The sequence below is a fragment of the Podarcis raffonei genome, chromosome 2 (genome assembly GCF_027172205.1).
Source record: "Podarcis raffonei isolate rPodRaf1 chromosome 2, rPodRaf1.pri, whole genome shotgun sequence".
NCBI lineage: Eukaryota > Metazoa > Chordata > Lepidosauria > Squamata > Lacertidae > Podarcis > Podarcis raffonei.
The window spans coordinates 67,734,881-67,757,790 of NC_070603.1; the positions used below are offsets into that span (position 1 = coordinate 67,734,881).

The 22,910-nt window shown below is 41.8% G+C and overlaps 1 protein-coding gene across 9 annotated transcripts in view; it reads right to left on the reverse strand.

The window, feature by feature from the left end:
• The window catches only part of EBF1 (EBF transcription factor 1), a 372,029-nt gene that overhangs the window by 40,480 nt on the left and 308,639 nt on the right, over positions 1-22,910 (reverse strand). The gene's annotated exons all lie outside the window — the stretch shown is intronic.

Sequence of the window (22,910 nt, forward strand, 5' to 3'; positions counted from 1 at the left end):
CTTAGGGTAGAAACAAACAAACAAACAAACAAACAAACAAACAAACAAACAAACAAACAAATGCTACTGTGTAGTTGTGTGCCAGGCACAGTGAAGCAGGGTGTGAGAGAATGTGGGTGAAAAAAGGACAACCATTTTAGTGATTACAGTACACTGGGGTTTGGCATAGCATAGGGCAAGGATCCATCAAATGGATGCCCTGCCCTGCCCTGCCCCACCTGCTAGGTTACCAGAATAGGTCGCTGGGGGAAGTTCCCATCTCAGTGTAGACTGGAGTGGTACCCTTGCCCCCGGTAACCTGGAAGTGTGGCATCTGGCCCTCCAGGGCCACCCAACATAGGGCCAAGGGCCTTATTACACCAGCTCAGAACCAATGCTGCCCCCTGGCTCAATGCCACCAGTGTGCCACTGCTCTGTTTGAACTGTGTCTACACCATCTCTGGTTCATCCCTACCTCTCTCCATCTTTGTATGCATCAGCATCTCAGAAGGAAGGAGGTCAGGTGAGCGACACAGCCCCACCGCACCAAACATCCACTGTTGGGAGTCATTCTCTGCGCACCACCCAAAGGGTAGAAGAATGGGTCATGGCAACACAAGACAGGGCCTTCTCAGTGGCTGCACCAATACTGTGTAACCCCTTGTACTGTAGGTGGCTGTCTCTCTGGTTGCCTTTTACCAGTTGATAAGTTCGAAAGCGTGTCAAGTGGGAAGGTAAACGGCGTTTCTGTGCACTGCTCTGGTTCGCCAGAAGCAGCTTAGTCATGCTGGCCACATGACCCGGAAGTTGTACGACGGCTCCCTTGGCCTATAGAGCGAGATGAGCACGCAACCCCAGAGTCGTCTGCAACTGGACCTAACGGTCAGGGGTACCTTTACCTTTAAGGACATTTTTATTGCAATAGGCTTTTACCCACTGTTTTCTTTGAGGTTACGCTTAATCTGTGGTCTGTCCCTTTTGTTATATTTTTATTGTTATGTTTTTGAAGTATATTTATTGTTGATTTTTTTCAATTGTTTTCTATGACATTGCAATTTTTGTTTGTGGTAGGCTACCCTGTTCATAGTTCATAGGCACTAGAACGGTGAGATAAAGATATTTCTATCTCTCTATAAATAAATAATAGACAAATGCACAGCTTTGAAGACCAGCCTTGCTATTATTCAAGTTGGAGATAAAATAAATCTCTTGCAATTATTCTGGTGAAATTCCGGGCTAACTTGTTACTTTGTATAGGTGAATAAATGGATTCATTTATAAACTCTTTTTTGCCATTGTTTTTAATGAGAGATGGATTGAATGCAACCTCTTCTACCATACATAAAATACGTTCCTTCATTCCCCAATGTCCTTCTATAAAATCTTTCTTTCCACAGATGGAAAAAAATATCAATACAATTTTCTTTTTTTAAAAAAAAAACTTTTAGTCTAACAGTCAGTATTTGTGTTCTTGACATCCATCTATACATTAAAAACAAAGTTAGCACATACTGTAGTTAAAATGCATTCCCATTACCCTAAATTTCAAAAGTACACTGAAAGTACTACCAACTTTAAAAACTGTATTAAATTCAAATAGGTCCCAAGGCTAATGGAAGCAATTTGTGTACCAACCCAAACTGACTGGCCTACTTTTCAAAATACAGGTATGATAATCTCATGGTTTTAAAAGGACATTTAAATTGAAATACTGTGAATATAGTACATAATTATACCAATAGCACCCTTTAACTTGTCAGCTTGTAAATCTAAAAGGCTATCAATCATTTCTAAAGAGGAAATAAACCTTAAAATTCTTTGATTGACTGTGCTTACTTTTTATGGGTTTTTTTAAAAAAAAGAGATAGAGAAAGAAGGAAAAAATGGATTAAAGTGGCCAGAAATCCATTTACAAAAGTACATTGTTTTACATAGGTGAGTAAAAAGCCAATAATTACATCTCCAAAAGACATCTAAATCAAAGTAAGTACTTTCACCTCACTTATGTATTTTAAGTTGCGTGGAACTTCAGGCAACTTTTTTATTAAAATACTTTTTAAAATGCAATGCTTATTGAAGTAGCTAATAGAATAGCATTTTCATTTAAGGTAATGTAATCATTTTTGCAAATATGAGATTTAAGCCATTTTCTCCTATCTAAACAGTAAACTTTCAACCTGTCTCTTGTGTGAATTAACTAAAATTACACCCAGGTGTACAAAATCTGTCTATCTATGCTAGTGTATGAGTTAAGGCACAATATTTATTATTCTTTCCATTTTATGAATTACTACTTAAACCCTTGAGGAAGAACTTTCTTTCAGATTAGACTTGAAGAGTGGAAGCCTTGGAAGCTGTTTATGCAGCCTTTCTGAAGCAGTAACTCGTAAAATCCAACACACTTAACAGAAAAATGTAAAATCAGAGCTGGAGGTGAAATTATTTTCATGTTTCCAAAATTGTAACTTAATTTGTCATCCATCTTGCTTTAATATCCTTAAGAAAAATGTGTCTTCTGAACTAAATAAATTGATAACGCTTACACATATACAAAGAAAATACAAGTTTTTGGATCTTCTATTTTGTTTCAAAATCAGAATTAAAAGGATTGTCTATTTTTTTTTAAATAATTCACATAATGAGCTCCTGCTGTATCAATAAAGCTTTTGAATGTTAATTGAAAGACCTGATATACAGAAGGGTAGAATCTGTATCTCCAGCCAGGCTGCCAACTTACAGCACAATGATCAACACTTAATATCAGCAATTAAAAGAACCTGTTCAAATATCATGTGGAACTGATAGCTTAGGGTAGTCTTGGGAAACCCTCTCAGATGCAGTGGGGAATAATTGAATTAGACACATTATAATGTTATTATCTGAGGAAAAATAAATATACTACATAGAAGCATAGTGGAGATACCTCAAACCCCAAGACGAAGGACAAAGCTTGGGGTTTTGTTTCACATGCAACAATGGTTTCATTTATTTATCTCTTTCTCTCCCTTCTGCTGCTTCTCATACATTTTTCTCTATTATTTTAGTTCAACCCCTCTCCATCCAGCCAGCTGCTTTAAAATACTTACAAAAATTGCCTCTAAACATCAAGCATTTGAATTATACAACTAGCACTGTGGTGCCAGAAAGCCTCTTCTTTTCTTCTTCCAAACATGCCCCCCTCCCAGTTATATTTTGAGATTAATCCTTCTCATAACACTGTAACTCTGGAACTTATAAAATGTTTTCAAACCATGACATAAGCATAGTTTTGATAAGACATGATGATGATGATGATGATGATATATTGTTTATACCCCACCCATCTGGTTGGGTTTCCCCAGCCACTCTGAGCGGCTTCCAACAAAATATTAAAATACAATAGTCTGTCAAACATTAAAAGCTTCCCTAAACAAGGCTGCCTTCAGATGTCTTCTAAAAGTCTGGTAGTTGTTTTTGACATCTGATGGTAAGGCGTTCCACAGGGCAGGTGCCACTACTGAGAAGGCCCTCTGCCTGGTTCCCTGTAACTTCGCTTCTGGCAGTGAAGGAACCGCCAGAAGGCCCTCGGCGCTGGACCTCAGTGTCCAGGCAGAATAATGGGGGTGGAGACGCTCCTTCAGGTATACTGGACCGAGGCATGCACAAGCACACACATTTCATATACTGATTTTATTTATCAACTTCAGATTTGTAAGTTCTACCTTGAGAAAGGAATAATTGTCCTAGAATAAAGTGAACTGAACAAGGAGTATTGATAGGCCAACCAGTGTGTTGAAAAAATGTGTGTTGTGTAACTAAGGGCTGCATCTGAGCATCTCATCCTTGGTCTGCAGGACCTATGAAAGTCCTGTCAGGATGGTCTTCATGGTTTTTGTGTTCATGACAAGACATCTTTCTTTTTCCAGAACACCAATATTATGAAAGAGGCAAGATGGTGAGGACATAACTGGGGGGTGGGGGGGTGGGATGACAGAGAGTCTTCACACCTTCACAGGACTAAAAGGAAGCCAATGAAATTATATGGCTGGATGTCAGCTGTTCAGTGTTTGGTTAACAGTGAAGTAAACTTTTCAACCATTATTGAATGTTGTTCTGCTCACACAGAAAAGTTAAGCTCTAGGCCTAACAAAATGGTAGCTTTAGATCCCCGTAATTAAATACACATGCATGAATTAGGGAGGCTTTTCTAGGTTTCTAGCATGCTCATTTCAATTAATCAAATCTCTTCAAATCCCACATCATTGGGTATTTCCTGTACTTATCCCTTCCATTCCACATGGAAGACCAAGGCAACCTGTCCAAAAGGCACACAGCTCATCATAAAGGAAAGAATTTTACTACTATGTCATGTCTCTTTTTCCTAAGTGCTGCTTCTCACCTTTCTGCTTATTAACTAAATTGACATATTTTCTATTTCACAAAGAGGCCTTTAAAAAAACATGAAAAGCACTCTTCTATGTGGTAGCTAACATCAAGACGTTTCCCACCCAGTCCAGAGGATTGATATGGTAAGCAGGTGGTATACTTAACAGGGCCTATAAGAAAAAGCTGCCACATGACTGTGTTCCTTGACATCCTTCATTCACATGAGGTTGTGACATGCAGTACAGAAACCCAGAAGTTTAGAAGAAACGTGGGTGGTTTCAGGGTTCAGTACTACCCAGGTATGGAACCTGGAGTCTCCTTGGGAGGAGCTGAGGAAGAGAGCAGACAGGCCCTCCAGCAGACAGGCCCCCATGTTGTCAAAGAAACTGAGGAGCAGCCAGATCAAGACACTCTCAACCCAAACCAGAAGTCTCCACAATGGTTGCCTGGGTTCCTGGCCAGCTTTTGTCCTTGCCCCTCATCATCTCCAGGGCTGGTAGAGATAGTGAGCTTCAGGACTGCCAATGAAGTGCCAAAATAAATCTATGCAATCCCCCTCAGGAAGAGGGAACACGGGAGCAGGTAGCACTGCCTAGATAAGGGCCTGGTTCAGAGCAGGGAAAAGGTGGAGCCCCAACCTCTCATATGAGCTCTCAGTATGAGCTCTAGTGATAAGCCTTCCTGACCAGAACCTCCTTTGCCTCTAGACATGACCACAAATATTCTTCTTCAATCCTTCACACCACATTTTCAAACGACTTTCTTGATATGCAACATATCCCTTGAAGAAGACACGTTGCACATGTTACTGCAATGACAAGCAAACATATCTGATGGGATAGATAGGTAGATAAATAAATATGGCAAACAAGCATTTATTTTTCTGCTTATGAGACAATGCAGACAATGGCAACTAGGAAACATGGCAAAAACAAACCAACCCAAATTCACCAGGAAACCCCATGTCCCTCTCTGACCATATACTTCTCAGCAAGCAGTGGCAACACAACAGAGCCACAAGATTGATATGGCAAGTTCCCAACCATGCACCTTTGTATGCAACTAGGGCTTTAATTGGCCCCCGGGGAAGCATAAAAATCTACTTAACACACACATCATCAATGGAAAGAGTATATTTTGCAAATCTCACATGCAAAGAAAGTTTTCTTTCTTAATTAAATGCCATTAAATGGAACCATACAAGCGCTGGGACTGTTTTTGTTGTGGTTGTTGTTAATATGATCTACCCTTTACTGTATAAAGCTTCCTTTTCATTAAACTGCCCCCCCAAAAGTGTTTATTCCCATAGGCAATGGAAAATGGAAGTGGGAGGAGCAACATCCTACTATGGAGACATAAGGCTTGGGTGTTACAGAGGCTATTGCAAGACTAACTCAGTTTTTCCTTGCTTTTTATGACTTTGTGTGTCTCTTTCACTTAAACATATTCCTGGGAGTTTAATTTCCTTTTCTTAATGGTAGTGCGGCATGATGTAATTCTTTTCTCAAAATAGAAAGATATGTAGCTAATAAGAAATGTAAGATTTCAATTTCGCAGCAACCTAGAGTCTAAATAAACAGTCAGCACATTCATCAGATTATAAATAACATTTCACAACCAAATCAAACTACAAAACTAGCACCTGTGGTCCTTGGGTTCTTATGGCGACTGCTCTTTATTCCAATTAAAGGTGCAGCGGGGGCCACTTGACCTGCTGTTGTCAAACATGACCATATACATACTATGCTACATTTATATGTATATATACATTATATACATACATTATATACATACATATATACAGTGGTACCTCGCATTTTGAACGTCTCCACTGACGAATGTTTCAGAACTCGAACCGTGTAAACCCGGAAGTAAATGCTTCAGTTTTCAAACACACCTCAGAAATTGAACAAGAAATGTGGCTTCTGCTGAGCAAAAAACCCTGAAGCCTAACTGTCAGCTGTAGTTTCAGTTTTTGAACGTTTCGGACAGGGCCGTCTTTACCCGGGGGTGCAAGGGGTGCGTAGCACCCAGGCGGCAAATTCTGGGGGGCACCAAATGTATACCTACTGTATACTGGTCCCTCTCGATCGGCAGCAGTGAAAAGCAATGGAGTGAAAGTCTCCGCTCCCCTCAGTCTGTTACTCCGTAGCGTCAAATATTCCCGATGAGTCAGTATTTTTTCCACTGCGTCATTGTTACTGGTGAGCGAATCCCCCCCCAAAGGTTCAACTACTTTGAGTCCCCCCCCTTAAAAATGTCAACAACTTTGGCTCCCACCCCCACAGAAAAGCTCAACAAAAGTTAATTTGGGGTGGCTAAACTAAATTTGGGGGTCTTGGGTGGATCGTTGCACCCCGGCAGCACATATGCTAAAGACGGCCCTGGTTTTGGAACTCAAACAGTTTTCTGGAACAGATTACGTTCGAAAACCGAGGTACCACTGTATATATAATATCTCCCCCCACACACACCTTCAACATAATCCAGAAACCTGGCTTCAAAATTAAGGCTTTGTCCACACTTCCGCTAGTCCTGTTCTTAGAAAGAATGGGTATAAGTGGTTTTGCCTTTGCCCTGCCGCCTTCCCCTGGAAAACCTGCTCATTAGTGCTAAATTGGAACAAACAATAATCCATAGAAAACCTGATCTGGTTTCCCCAGTGGAAAGCAGTGGGGCAAACAAAGGTGTGGATAAGCCCTACATGTCAGTGGCAATTTTGAGCAAGTGAGGAATGCAAAGCTATTGCGGAAAACTTAACTTTTACATTTGCAGTGGTTATCGACAGTGCCACATGTGTGCCTGTTACTACCCCACATTATCTACACCAACCGTTGTCAAACGGTTGCCTTCCAGATGTTCTGGGCTACAACTTCCATCCTTCCCAACCAGGTTCACAAAGGCTGAGTGGCACACTTAAAAAAAAAAATAAGACAGGCAATACCAATCCCCTACCATAAAGAGGGATTATCCATCCGCAAACACAACTTCCCATTACACATGTGCTTCCTTAGAGATTAACCTACATAAACCAGACTATAATGTGCCATCAACAGAGAGCAGGAACAAAGGAGGTCTTTCCATGCTGAGCCTGCATGATTCAGGGATATTTAATATACCAAGCCATGGAATGAGCAAAGGCTTCCTGTCTTTTTGTCTAATAGTGCCTGTAGGTTGGAGCAGAGACCTATAGTCATAGCACATGGGAAAGGAGAAGGGCAGATGGTGAGAAATGCACCATATCTGATGAAAACACACATTTCTCAAGCTGGTTCTGTTCATTTGTGGATCCACTAAAGGAACTGTATGTAGGTGAAGCTTTGAGATAGCTCTTTATATATGACAGCCTACACCAACTCGGAGCTCTCAGGAAGTTTTGGATTGCAATTCCCATCAGCTCCTGCCAATACAGTTCTGCTGGCTGGGGTTGATTGGAGGTACAGTCTAAAACATCTAAAGGGCACCAAGCTTACTAAGATCTGATTACATTCATTCCTCCTATGCAAGGTATGGTTGGTCATACGACTGGGCCAATAATCTGAGGCTGAATCTTGACAAGATGGAGGTGCTGTGGGTTTGCAATTCCTCTATCTGGGAATTAGATTGGCAGCCTGTTCTGACGTTTTTTGTCTGGGACTCCTCCTGGATTCCAACCTGACACTAGAATGTCAAATGGCTTCTGTAGCTAGGAATGCTTATGCCCAGTTTAGGTTGCTTCACCAGCTACAGTCATTCCTGGACCAAAATACTGTAATGCACTCTGTGCGGAACTGCCCTGGAAGATGGTTCAGAGGCTGCAGCTAAACCAGAATATGGCTGCAGCATTGATAGGTGGCATAGACAGAGTGAACCTGAAACTGCTGCACTAGCTGCCAGTGAGATATTGGGCCCAATTCAATGTATTAGCATTAGCATATAAAGCCCTAAACTGCTTGGGACCCAAGTATTTAGAAGAGTACTTTCCCCTCAGTGGTGGTGCTTCATTTGTGGAATACACTTCCCGGGGAGGTGAATCTGCCTTCCTCACTAACTTTCAGGAATAACAAAACTATTACTTCTTATTATTTATTAACTTTATATGCCACCCTTCATCCAAAGATCTCAGGGCAGTTCATAAGATAATATTCCTGTTCACCCAGGTATTTGATAGCTGGTAGATACTATAACTAGTTAGCTTTACATTATCAGCCGTGGTGGTATACGATTGTTTTTAGATGTTTGTAATGGATTTTATATGTTTTAGATATGTTTTGATTTTAATTTTAGTTGTATTGTTACTTCATTTTTTGTCTTTGGCTTTTGGCAGGAATAGTGGGCCAGAAATTTAAATTAATAATAATAGTAAAAATAACAGGAGGAGGAAAAAGAAAAAGGGAATATCTATAATAGTAATGCTTGTAAATGCAAAGAATGTGTAATAAAACTTTACGAAATTTTATTGAACATGAACGGTTTGAAAAAATAAAATTTTGGCTAGCAGCAAAAGAACATGTCAGGACTCAAACTGTGTAGGGGCAAAAGGTCCTGTCCCCCAATGTCCCCATGAGTGCCAGCCCCACCTAACCCACAATAGACCTATTGTAAAGAAACATTCCCAAACCAACAAATGCATTCTAAATGCAGCACACCTACTATCTTAATGTTAACAGCCCTTTCTTCATTTCAGAAGTAATTAGCAGATTGTACTCCAAATGGACGTAGTACAATATTGAACTGACCATGGAGAGTAGGCGAATAAGTGCATTTAAACTATTATTACTAAAATAGCCTGGCCTTTAAGGGGGTGGGAGGAGTGAGCTGAAATTCTGTAGCTTTAAGCAGCCTTTAAATTCAATGCCAGCGACATTACTTTCCCCTATAATTGTTCAGCTTACATCCCAAAGAGTTTTGACAATAACTGTTATCAGGAGGGGAAATCATAGCAACCTGTCTGATAAACATGTTTCCCTGCCCTCACACCCTGGTGAGCACTGTGACACTCTACTTTTATCATCTAGTGTGTGCTCAGAATGAGCTTAGAACAGCAATTGCCAGGAATAGGCAGGCGATAAACTGCATTGATTTAACACATCTTGTTTTCAATCATGCTCGGATTTTCTGAGCACGCATTTTTCCTGTACTCCAGCTTGTAGCTTTTATCTGACGAGCTGATCCCTTTTCACTGGAAAATGAAAAGGTCGCACAATAAGACACGGTTTACTGGAACTCCAACACGCACCGGGGAAAGTATTTTAGATAAATACTGGCAGACATAGTGGAGCTGAATTTCAACACCACAATTGCTTAACAACAATACTTATTACTCTCCTAGAACAAGCCTACAGCACCTTACGGCTCGCAGTAGGGAAGAACACCAAGTCAGACGTGATAGTGGGAAAAAATAAAATAATAAATTACAACCTTCTACAAGACTGTTTAAAGATATAGGGTTTTTTTAATATAACTGAGCAGAGAGGAATAAGTGAAGCATCTTTTCAGCAGTAGCCACTAGCCTATTGAGAAGTTGGCAATAAGCCACATCCAATGGGCCAATATGAATTCCCAAGTAAATTGAGCAACCCAATTTGGTCAAATTAGATAATGAGAGAAGGGAAATTATATGATGAAAATGTAATCTAACTAATCAATAGTGATGGATGCTGGACAAACCGCTTCTTCCAAGGTTGAAATCCCAAGCATCCTTGCTTAGAAGTAAACTTCATTGGTGTCAGTGGTATATAACTTTGTTTAGCATCGAAGTGCGAGTCACGACTGGTTTTGTATAGGAATCTGCCTAATACCAAGGCAAACTATCTATCCATATAACCTAGCATTGCCTACTCTGACTGGTAGCACATCTCCAGACTCTCATCGCCTCCTATCTGGTTCTTCAAAATGGAGGATGGAGGATTTCAACCTGGGACTTTCCACATGCAAAACTATTTGTGCCTCCCCAAAATATGTAGTATTAGAAATATCAATGCATAAGTCCTTTTTGTAAAAAAAACAAAAACAAAATATTTTATTCCAGAAATGCATATTTTAAACAGAAAATGGTCATATCTGTGGATCTGCTTAAACATAACACTCCAGCTAATTTATTTTTTAAATATTTGTAGTAAAAAATGGTTTTGCATTTGAGAGCCTGAAAGCCTCAGACCTTAATGTCCCCTCGGAGGCCGGTTCTTATTGGCTACTGATTTCCCCTCCTCCTTTATACTCACTGTCTTGGCCTCATTTGACCACACACCCATGGTTACACAACCAATGTAACTTTATTTACAGGTATCCATGACATCAATAAAAGAAAACTTGGTGGGATGGCAGAGCTCACCTGACCTTTGGTCAGTGACACCACAGCTGCTTGCTGGGAGGGGAAGGGCCAAGGCGGCAGCAAAGCTGGCACATTATCTGTGTATTACTGGGTGTATTATCTATGTCTGATAGGAGAAGGAGATTGAGTTTTCCCTGTGCAGCACAACAGGTGCATTATCTACTTTTATGTTTCAACGCATAGGGTTTTGCTGTAAGAGCCAGGATAGAACCATTTTGCATTTTCAACAGCATCCAACATTATTTTTTTGTTCCTGGGTCCATTCCCTCTAAAGCAGGCTTAGGCAAACTCGGCCCTCCAGATGTTTTGGGACTACAAATCCCATCACCCCTGACCACTGGTCCTGTTAGCTAGGGATGATGGGTGTTGTAGTCCCAAAGCAGCTGGAGGGCCGAGTTTGCCTATGTCTGCTCTAAAGTATAAGAAATAGCTGTTTGTCAGAAGCAGAGCATTGGATGAGTTGCACCAGTAGCATCATTTGGGACAGCAAATCCTGTTCCCTTTCTAAGGAGTTGCCTCTTAAGTAGTTTAAAGCTTAGGAAACCTGGATTACCTTTCTAAAAAGAAAGAACGCCAGAATACTTTTTGTTTTATGGAGGCAAAGTCCTTGGGGGATTGTTTAAAACCCAACTAATATTCTTGAGTGCTGAAGTTTGCAGTGATACCTTTTACACGATCATATGTGTGTAAAAATACTTACTGATAGATGGTCCTTATCTGTTACACATTTGAGGAAGCTAAGGAGAGGAAGTTATTCTGTCTAAATATCAAGAGTGACTTATGCTCTAGGGCTTTTGGTAAGTGGGTTTTCAGAGTGCAGCATTTCAAGAAGACACATATTTGTATTTAAGAAAAGCTTCCTTGGGGATGATATCTTATTGAGGTACTTCTATATTCACTGAGACACAAGATGCTTGGGTGATGGTGAGGAGAGAAGCGCATTTGAACGTAAAGTACGATCCAATGGCTCATTAATTAACTTCTCAAGTTCCAAAAGTAATAGAATGTAACATCACTGGCCCAAACTTCACTTGGGCTAAAGTCAATAAGAGCTCTGTCACTGCCATGCAGCCAGGGATGTCATGTCTAGAGACCCCCACAATTGTGTTTGGTACTGTAAGGTGGACAGCAGTCCATTCTATCCATCTTTGTGCATTTTATACACTAGTATAGAAGGATATTTCACATGTGCACATTCCTTGCTTGATGACAATAGCATGAACAAGTGACTTGAACGTGTGAAATACCACAGACAAAATTTTATATTACTTGACATAATCTGAAAACAAGCTTTCCAAAGGAGTCGGTGGACAGGGTCAGGCACAGACCATCAACTGTTGAGTAATGAACCAGCACAGAGATGCACACAATTGTCTAGGTGAGATGAGGCTAAGAAAGTAGAATGCGAAGGGAAGCCCCAAATTTGTGTGTGTTAGGTTTTGCTTGTCATCTATACATTAGTGACACATATCCTCCTCGTCTATATAATGTAATGATATAAATATATAGTACCTGATCTGCCAGAGGCAGTTCCAGATATAATTTTGGAGAACCTGTCTTGGCAAGTCCAGCTCAGGACTAGGATTCCATGAAATATACAAAGGTGGTGCAATCCTTTCCTCTGGAAACTACTTTGAAAAGGCTAACCTTAGATGGTTCCCCCCTTCAGATAAGGAGAAAGTAAGAAGAGACTTATGAATCAATTATTGTTTCTATCTTTCTCCCCTTTCTAAACAACACTATGGGCAAACCTTTTCAGATGATGAAGGCCATTACAATAGCTCCCCTCCCCCTGATATACAACAGTAAATTATTTATACAGTGTTACCTTGGTTTAAGAACAGTCCTGTTTATGAACAATTCGGTTTACGAACTCCGTAAAACCAGAAGTGGTGTCCCGGTTTACCAACTTTACCTCGGTCTAAGAACAGAACCCGAATGGTGGAAGGGCACCGGCGGTGGGAGGCATCATTAGGGAAAGTGCACCTTGGTTTAAGAATGGTTTATGGGTGAAGTTCATAAACCGAGGTACCAATGTACATAGTAACACTGAATTAAGATGCCATAGAGTAGGAACATGGGAGTCTGCCTTCAACTGAGACAGACCACTGGTCCATCCAACTCAATATTGTCTACAGTGACTGGGAGTGGTTCCTCCCCAGTTTTTCCTTCCCTTCCTAGAAATACCATGCATTGAACCTAGTTCTGCTCTGCACAGAACTATGGCTTTTGCCCTAAGGGACCAAAGATGATACGGCTAAGCAGGAGATTCAACACACCTACACTTTAGGCTGTGGATAGCTAAATGCACAGGGAACCAGGAACCCACTTAGGAAAAATAGGTTCCTTTATAGCACTCTCTCAATGTGGTGAAAACTTCTTAAAAGAAGGTACAGATACACAAACACTGATTGTTATATTATACAAATGATAATACACTAACCTAAATACTCCCAGGGGTGGGACCACAGACAAACAATATACTTCCATATGAAAATTTAGCAGCAAGTAAATTTTCTCAGCCTGACAGTTATTGCAACATTCAATACACAAACGCACACACCAACGCTGTGACTATCTTCTACCTCAAGTGGGCCCTTGGTGAGGCAATATTTGATTTATTGCAGAATTCTTTTTTTCTGTATAGCAAATAAAGTATAATTTGATTAAATGTAAATGAAGCAAAAAATAGTTACAGTAGCTTGTCTAATGCAATTTATAGTACGAAATGCCTGTCATTTGACTCAGTTTTTAATTCAAAAAGGGAATAGGAAATAGGCTGAACAGTCTAAGGGAAAGCTAACCTAAAATTGTTCCATTCCTCCTTAGAAATATGATTGAACTAAGGAAGAATAGCAAATTTTAGGTTACAAAGAGACGAGCGTTGAGCAGACAAAGATCCTAAGGCAAGAATCACTTGCAGCCCGATTTTCTGCAAATGTTTAATATCATGTAAAGTATATATTACAATACTAGAATAAGGTGGAATAAGTACACATCTTAAAATATTTACATCTTGGATGGCTATAATATGCTGAATGTAGGTAAATTAACGTAAGAACTTAAGAAGAGCCTGCTGGATCAGGCCAAAGGCCTGTTCTCCTGTTCTCACAGTGGCCAACCAGATGCCTATGGGAACTCTGTAAGCAGGACAAATCTCTGCCCATCTGTGAATTCCCAGCATAATGCCAGTAACAGTGGAGGCAGAACACAGCCATTGGGGCTAGCAGTATTCTCAGGGGATATATTCACACCTATTTCCCACAAATGGAATGTGCTCACACCTGTGGTGTATAGCAACTGATATTCAGAAGAACACTGCCTCCAACTGTAGCAGTAGAGCTACTCCAACCGGGTTAGTAGCCATTTCCCTTTTGTAAAGGATATGGCTGCTAATCCGATTGGAGATGCTTCACTTCCACCAGGGGTGCCAACTTGAACAAAATATTGTGGGGGGCCTAGGGAAGCCCCATCCCGCATAATCGATCACATGACTCAGTGCACACCCACCACTTGAATGAGAATGCCCATCCATTTTGTGAGGGTCCAGCCCCCTCAAATATTTTATGGTGGAGCCCGAAGCCCCACAGCCCCTGGGAGTTAGCTCTGCTGACTTCCACTGTTGGAGGCAGTGTACTTCGGAATATCTGAGTAAAAATGTAACTGTTTGCTCTACCACTGCAGTGCCCGGTGCGGTGCGGCACAGCTGTGGAACTACCCTCCTGTAACTCCAATTTACCTGGATATGGCTGGGACAGAGCAGGGTATGATAAGGCTGGGGTTGCATCCTGGTGAAATCCATCTGGTGCTTCCACATAGTCTCGACCTGTCACCAATTTGCCCCGTCCCACCCAGGTAAGCTGCAGCAACACCAGTGACAGAAGGGGGGCTTTGTCCCACCATACCAGCAGCTAATATTCTAATTTAGGGCATAATCCAAGCAGATGCACTCCATTCTCATTGTCATCCAACTCCATCCTGGACATGGTCAGGACAGGCTGCTAAGCCCGAGCAAACCTGAGGCATTCTTGCACTTCAGAGACCACATGGCACAGAATCTAAGCCTCCCTGGAGTTTCTTGTTCAATGCTCACGATGGTGCTAGCAGCCAGCAGCCATGTACAGGATGCCAGAGGCCTTTTGGCCCCTAGCTGGAAGCAGTTGTGACTACTCCCTCTGGCCACAGCAGTGTCACCAGCTAATGAACCAGCCCTGGGGAGTGCGGGTTATTGCCTTTGCAACTGTATAATATCATCTATATGATATGCTGCTTGTTATATTAACTTCTCGTTTCAATTTAGCTTCCATTATCTTGGTACTAATCGCCAGGAATTTCCAACACATACATGCTCCCAATTCACATAGTTTGGCTCTGGTTATTTATTTTACTTTAAGGAATGCTGAATATGTGCAATAGCAGCCATGCATTCATACACATAACAACCAGCTTTCAGAGAAACAGCTGTATTCGCATCATTATAACAACAATAACAACATTTAAAAAAATATGTACATGTTTTCAGGGGGTGGAGTAGTTTGGACATATCAATAGAATTGTAAAATGGCTGAAGTTGGGAAATGTATAAAACTGGAAGTCATTTGTGAACCATGCATGAATGGTGAACTATGCGTAAAATAATCTTACAACATTCTTCGCAGGACAACTAAGAATGGAGGAACCGGAGGAATGGCAAAATCCTGACTTAGTAAGTTAGGATATACATGAGCTTGGTTAAACCCACACATAGCCCCTTTCCTACGGTTAATGGTTTCCAAATAAGTCTGGGTTTGGTTTTTAAAAACTTGCTCCAAAATCCTGGCCTCTTTAGTACCCATTAACCACAGTTTTTGGTTCACACGTGAGAGGACGCTGTGGTGAACTGTGGCTTCCTGGCTTCTTTCCCCACGTGAGCAAAATGAGGGAGCAAGGGAGCTGTTTGTGGCATGCAAAGCTTATGTATATACTGGCTTATTCAGACAGAATTTTATCCTGCAAACTGAACCATTCTGAGTCACATTAGTCCAAACTAATTTAGGGACAATAGTAGTTCTTTTTTACATAGATAAAAATGAGTATTAGCGTAGGCACAAATAAACCGGTAAGTTTCATTCTCTAGTGAAAAAGCAGAAGTGAGGTTTCAGGTGGAGACAAATGCTTGGCAAATTTTAGATCTCATTATCTTTAAATACTGATGCATTTCAACCACGCAGATAATTATAGCTGACCATATTGTAACTATTTTACTGCTGCCCTTTCCCTCATAAATTTTACTTTTGGAAATATAAGTGAAAAATGTGGTTTCAATTTCTTACAAATTGCATGCTGTTTGGTTTTAACAAGAAAATGGAAATAATAGCTGACTTCTTTAAAGGGAATTACAGGTATAAGTTGTAGGAATATCTTTTACCTTTCAGCCCTTGCAAGAACAACGAAGTACAAAATAAAAAGTGCCTTCGGAATAAAAGTGAATTGTACAACAAAATAATACTTCAAAACTGCAAGGATGGCCTCTTCCAATATGAGCAGACTCAGACCCTGAGATTATCAACTGAGGCCCTTTCCATGTGTCTCCTCCATGAGAAGTCAAGAGAGTAGCAACCCGAAAATGGGCCTTTCCTGCAGTGGCTCCCTACTTGTAGAATGCTCTCCCCAGGGAGGTTTGCCTGGTGCCTTCATTACATATATTTAGGTGCAAGGCAAAAACATTCCTTTTCTCCCAGGCCTTTGGCTAACCAATCAATCTTTGGTCTTTTAAACTGTTTTGGGGCTACTGTTTTTGTTGATACTATGTTATGTATTTTGTGTTTTTATATTGTAAACTGCCCTGTGATCCTCAGAAGAACTGTAGATAAATTTTAAAAATTAAGTAAGAAAAGTTTTGCACTTTTTAAATTCTAAATACACACCAAGAACTTTTAATAAGTTAGAACAATTCTTTTCATCTTTCTTGCTCTCTGTTTTGCAAAGCAAGCCAAGCTGAGTTGAAAATAATGCAGTGCTAAGGTATAGTAACTTCTTCTATGTACAATGCAAAAGAGTCTTTAGGTTGGTGGGTAATCTTACTGAACAACAAGTAGCGCTGCAAAGGCAAGTGAATTAACTGAGAGAGAGAAAACTGCTTGTCAAATTGATTAAGGGTTCAAACAATCCTACACAGATTTATCTGTAAATAAATTTTTAAAAATCTCAGTGGGATTTCCCTCCTTGTAAACCAACAAAGATTAAGGTTGCCATTTCTCTATGGTTGTTTGGAAACCTAGGATCACTACACTTGTTTAGCTGACTATCCAGTAATGATCTCTTAAGCTACCATTTTGAGTGTACCACAAAAGTGCCATCCTGACACTGGTGTCACTGCTGCTGACCTGGATGAGGTCTGGTGGTAGCAGGGTTCGTAAAATGCAGTTGCACTTTTCATACAGCCACCAGCTGAACTTGTGCTCCCACCAGTACGACAACACAGTCCTGACCTCATCATATCGCCTCCCTCATCTAGGTAAGCTGCAGAGATGGCAGTGTTGGGAGAGCATCTCCACCCCACCCTGGCTAAATGAACTGAATGAAATCTGTAACTTCTAAGCATGTTAACCAAATAAACATTTGTAGCTGATTAAATGTAAGCAATCATACAGTTAAACAAATCCGCATTTTAATAATAATAATAATAATAATAATAATAATAATAATAATAATAAATTTTATTTATATCCCGCCCTCCCCAGCCGAAGCCGGGCTCAGGGCGGCTAACAACAATCAAATAATCAAACAATCAAATAAACCAACATTCTAAAAATATTTCATTATAAAAATTAATTAAAATCAAGTTAATGGCAACCATTAAGCAAAACTCTGTGCAGGTTGCCAGAGGAGGGAGTCAGGCTGCGCCCTGACCAAAGGCCTGGTGGAACAACTCTGTCTTGCAGGCCCTGCGGAAAGATGTCAAGTCCCGCAGGGCCCTAGTCTCTTCTGACAGAGCGTTCCACCAGATTGGAGCGGCAGCCGAGAAGGCCCTGGCTCTAGTTGAGGCCAGCCTAACCTCTCTGAGGCCTGGGACCTTCAGGATGTTTTTATTTGCAGACCGTAGGTTTCTTTGTGGGGCATACCAGGAGAGGCGGTCCCGTAGGTACGAGGGTCCTAGGCCGTATAGGGCTTTAAAGGTTAAAACCAGCACCTTAAACCTGATCCTGTACTCCACCGGGAGCCAGTGCAGCTGATATAGCACCGGATGAATGTGGTCTCGCAGCGAAGACCCCATAAGGAGTCTCGCCGCGGCATTCTGCACCCGCTGGAGTTTCTGGGTCAGTCTCAAGGGCAGCCCCACGTAGAGCGAGTTACAATAATCCAGTCTGGAGGTGACCGTCACATGGATCACAGTGGCTAGGTCAGGGCGAGAGAGATAAGGGGCCAACTGCTTAGCTTGGCGGAGATGAAAAAATGCCGCCTTTGTTATAGCTGTAATCTGCGCCTCCATAGAGAGGGAGGTATCGAAGATTACACCCAAACTCTTAACGGACGGTGCTGGCACTAACTGCACCCCCGCAAGAGATGGGAGTTGCCCCCTCAATCCCATATCGTCCCGTCCCAGCCAGAGGACCTCTGTCTTCGAAGGATTTAACTTCAACCGGCTCCCACGTAACCATCCAGCCACAGCCTCCAGGCATCTGGTCAGTGTGTCTGGGGCCGAGTCAGGATGGCCATCCATCAACAGATAGAGTTGGGTGTCATCGGCATACTGATGGCAGCCCAGCCCAAAACTCCGAACAAGCTGGGCGAGGGGGCGCATAAAGATGTTAAAAAGCATCGGGGAGAGAATCGCACCCTGAGGCACTCCACACACCAAGGAGTGGCGCGATGACAATTCCCCCCCAAGTGCCACCCTCTGTCCCCGACCAGAGAGAAACGAGCGCAGCCATTGGAGGACTGTGCCCTGGATCCCCACGTCGGCAAGGCGGTGGTCTAGGAGTTCGTGATCGACCATGTCGAAGGCTGCTGACAGGTCTAGAAGAATCAGCAGCCCTGACCCGCCTCGATCCAGCTGCCTGCGGAGATCATCTGTTAGGGCGACCAGGGCCGTCTCGGTCCCATGACCAGCGCGGAAGCCGGACTGGAATGGATCGAGAGCCGATGTTTCATCCAGAAACCTACCAAGCTGTTCAGCAACCGCTCTCTCAATCACCTTACCCAGGAATGGGAGATTCGAAACCGGGCGGTAATTGGACAGATCTAAGGGATCTAATGATGTTTTCTTTAAGAGCGGACGCACCACTGCCTCCTTCAGTTCCCCTGGGAATATCCCGGTGCCAAGGGACAAATTGATGATATCCCCCAGGGGGCCCCGCACGGGTCAAGAGGACAGGTGGTGGGCTTTCCAGCTTGGAGGAGTCTGTCCACATCGGCTGGAGATATCCGGTCAAAGTGGTCCAATACTGGACCCGAGGACAGTCGAGGGGCCTCCAGTTCATTTATTGTGTCCAAATTGGCAGGAAGGTCATGGCGGAGCAACAGGACCTTCTCCGCAAAAAAGCTCGCAAATGCCTCACAGCTGTGTGTCAGATTGTTATTTAAATTTGGCTGTCCTTCAAGGGACGTTAAAGACCTAATTATACTAAATAATTGCGCCGGGCGAGAGCTAGCGGATGCAATGGAGGCCGAGAAGTAAGACTTCTTAGCGGCCTTCACTGCCATCTCATTGGTTTTCATAAAAACCCTATAAGATGTTCTTGAGGCTCCGTCACGAGCACCCCGCCATACTCGCTCTAGCCGTCTGAGATCCCGCTTCATTTTCCGAAGCTCCTCGGTAAACCAGGGAGCCCGGTTTCTGTGGGGTCGCAGAGGGCGCTTAGGTGCGATCTCATCGATGGCTGCCAGGAGCTGGGTATTCCAGCCCTCAACAAGCTCAGTCAATGAGTCGCCAGGGGGAGCAAGGTCCCGCAAGGCCTGACGGAATCTATCAGGGTCCATCAGCCTCTGCGGGCGAGCCCAAATCGGCTCGCCACCTAAGCAGGGTGGGGGTGGAAAGTCAATCCTGGCTTTCAGAGCGTAGTGATCAGACCGTAGTTTTACCCAAACTTCACTATGGCTACCTTTTTACAAAGTCAAACAATTCTGCAATAACTTACTAAACAAAACCGACCATTCATAATAAGAAGAAAAGGGCATTGTTAAACACTACTTATTTAAAAGATAACCTAACTCTTTGGGAAAGCATTCTTAAAATCTTCCATGCTGTGGTGTTTCGGAGTTCTGCACATTTTTAATTATCAGTTGATTCTGCCTAAACGATGTTTGGTTGTTATGAAAACCACCTCGAGCTTCGAAAATGTTTTAAATAAATAAGTTTTTCAGATATTACAAACAAGTTAAATGCCATATAAGCAGCTGAAAAAATATGTTTCAAATCACCTTTGTTAATCTGGGAGGCTGGTTTTTTTAAAAAATAAAAAAACTTGCTAATAATCTAGCACTGTAGCACCATAGAACCAAGCAACATAAGCAGCTATGCCATTAAAACTCTGTTCCAATGAGGCCCTCACCAACTGCCCAAGCAGGCGCACTATGCGACCCATGAGAGCAACAAAACAATCAGATTGTACAATGGTGGTGGGATATACGGATATGAACAAACACACACCCTCTAGATCACACCCAATATTTCCACCAAGTTCCCCGTGCTGTGCAAAACATTGATCTCTTGCATTTTATCGAAATGCCAAGTCAGTCACAGTGTACAGAGTATGCTTTTCCTCCACATTTACATATTTATTTTCCTTAGGAATAAGTGACAGCTTACAGCATGGCATTTTCAAAGATCCCTTTGCAATTCATGGGTCAATCAATACTCTTTGAAAATTTCAGAAGGCTTTCCACTTAAGGACAATGCTAACTGACTTGGGTCACATTTTTCAATAATTATTTGTTGTGGTGTGGGCTCTGGCCTTCAGGAAACTCTAGAAGGCTTCAGTCACAAATTACCGCTGTGGTGGCAGACACAGGCTTAAGAAAAGCTTAGGTTCCTCTCTAAGGAACATCTCCTTTCAGAAAGCCAGAAATGCAAGTACCAGTTGCTGTTTTCATATCTTGGGCAATTTTTCTTCAATTTTCATCTTTCCATGTTAACTTGTTCCTATTCTCTTTTATAAAATCCCATCTGTTCAATTATTTATTTCTAATTATTACATGTCATGCTTTCTGCAGAAGTCAGCATATAAACAAGAAAATAGTGCTGCACACTGTGGTGACTGCATAATGTTAGGTTAAACGAGCAATACGTAGGTGAAATCTGCAACATTTGTTCTCAAAACAAATAGTATATGTGGGAGATACATTGTAAGACTTTGAAAGGTTTCAGGTATCTGGGGTGGGTTCTGTAAGACCTGTTTTCCCCCTGTATAGTTGTGCTTTTCCGTTTTTCTTGGTTGTTGGTGTACTTCGTTTTGTATGTCACTTTGGGTCACTTTGTAAGGAAAGAGACTAATAAATAACAACAAAACAGCAACACAAATTTGAAGTTGCGCATTTCCTCAGACATACTATTTCACTTTATCCCAATTCTCTGCATTCACTATCTCTTTTGTAGGCAAGCATCATCATAATCCCACCACCCTTCTTTAGTGTTTGTGGTTAAGTGAAGAGAGAGCTTAATCACAACTCCGCAGTTTGGATGACTTCCTAAACCAAATTTTGGCTTAACTCAGCAGCAAAAAGGACTGTGGAAGAGCAAAGTGGCAGTAGGAGCTCACACATTTATGCAAACTTGATAAGATAACATTTGGCTTAGCCTATCATGCAAGCCAGGACACAAAAGTGGGACCCGCAACAAATGTTGCTGTGTGGAGTATTCCCTAAAATCCCCATAGTTCCCTGTGAAGAGGGACTGATTGTCAGACTACTCTGAGAATTAAAAAAATTGTCCAGTTGCACCTTAGAGAGCAACTAAGTTTGGGTACGGTATAAGTGTGCATGCACACTTCTTCAGATACACTGAGACAGACGTCACCAGACCCTTATATATAGTGGGAGGGTGGGGTGGGGTTTTTCCTTAGAAGGATAGTAGGATAAATGGACATAAATCTGACATCAGGAATCACAAGACAGAGAAGCCAGTAGGAGAACACTTCAATCTCCCAGGACATTCAATACAGGATCTCAAAGCAGCTGTCTTATTACAAAAGAATTTCAAAAATAGACTTGACAGAGAAGTTGCTGAATTACAGCTTATTACTAAACTGAAAACTATGGAGAGACCTGGTCTAAATAGAGATATTGGATTCTTGTCTCATCACATATGCTAAAGCCATTTTTGGTCACCTGCATACTATCCCTTGCTTTTTCCTGTAGGACTAATTGCAGTCGTTACCAGTCGTCCACAGGTTTACCATACCCATTGAGTCAATAACCCATCTCCTTCTACCCTTCTGAGAAATACCCCACCCCACCCTCCCACTATATATAAGGGTCTGGTGACTTTTGTTTCAGTGTATCTGAAGAAGTGTGCATGCACACGAAAGCTTATATCCAGAACAAACTAAGTTGGTCTCTAAGGTGCTACTGGACAATTTTTTAATTTATTTCATCTCAGTCAGACCAACCTACCTGAATCTACTCTGAGAATTGTAGCTCTGTGAGGGTGATAGGGACCTCTATCAATTCAGCACCCTTAAACTACAGCTCCCAGATTCTTTGGGGGAAGCCATGCCTGTTTAAAGTGGCATCATAGTGCCTTAAATGTATGACATGAATGTGGCCTAACTAGGGATGCCACGTTCCTAGAAAAACATGATTGTCCTTTATGTTGCCTGAGCTGTCCTGTATTTTGCTCAATCAAAGGTGGCAACCCTAGGCCAAACTCCCCTTCCTTATCATTCAGGGATGCAATAAGATTCAGGGAGGGAAAGACAAGGATTTGCGTAGTCACAAATGCTGGTGTTTTACAGCAGGCACTGTGGTTCTAAGACCTTATTGTTTCGTATTTATTTCGAGCAGGGGGTTCTGCTTTCTCTCTAACAATCCTACCTCTGCAAGGCCCATGTAACGAGGCAATACTATCTCTGAAATAATGAGCGAAGGAATGCAGTTCCAATCTCAGGTGAGATTTCACACACTAAAGAACCAGATCAATACAACCAGCAGCAGGCCGCTCAATATCCCCTGAAATATTGCTTCATTTTTCTTCTTATTATAGATGAGTTGTGTTATTATTTTCCCCAAATCAATATTTTACAACCTTTTTTATCCGTTTCTCCATAAATTTTGT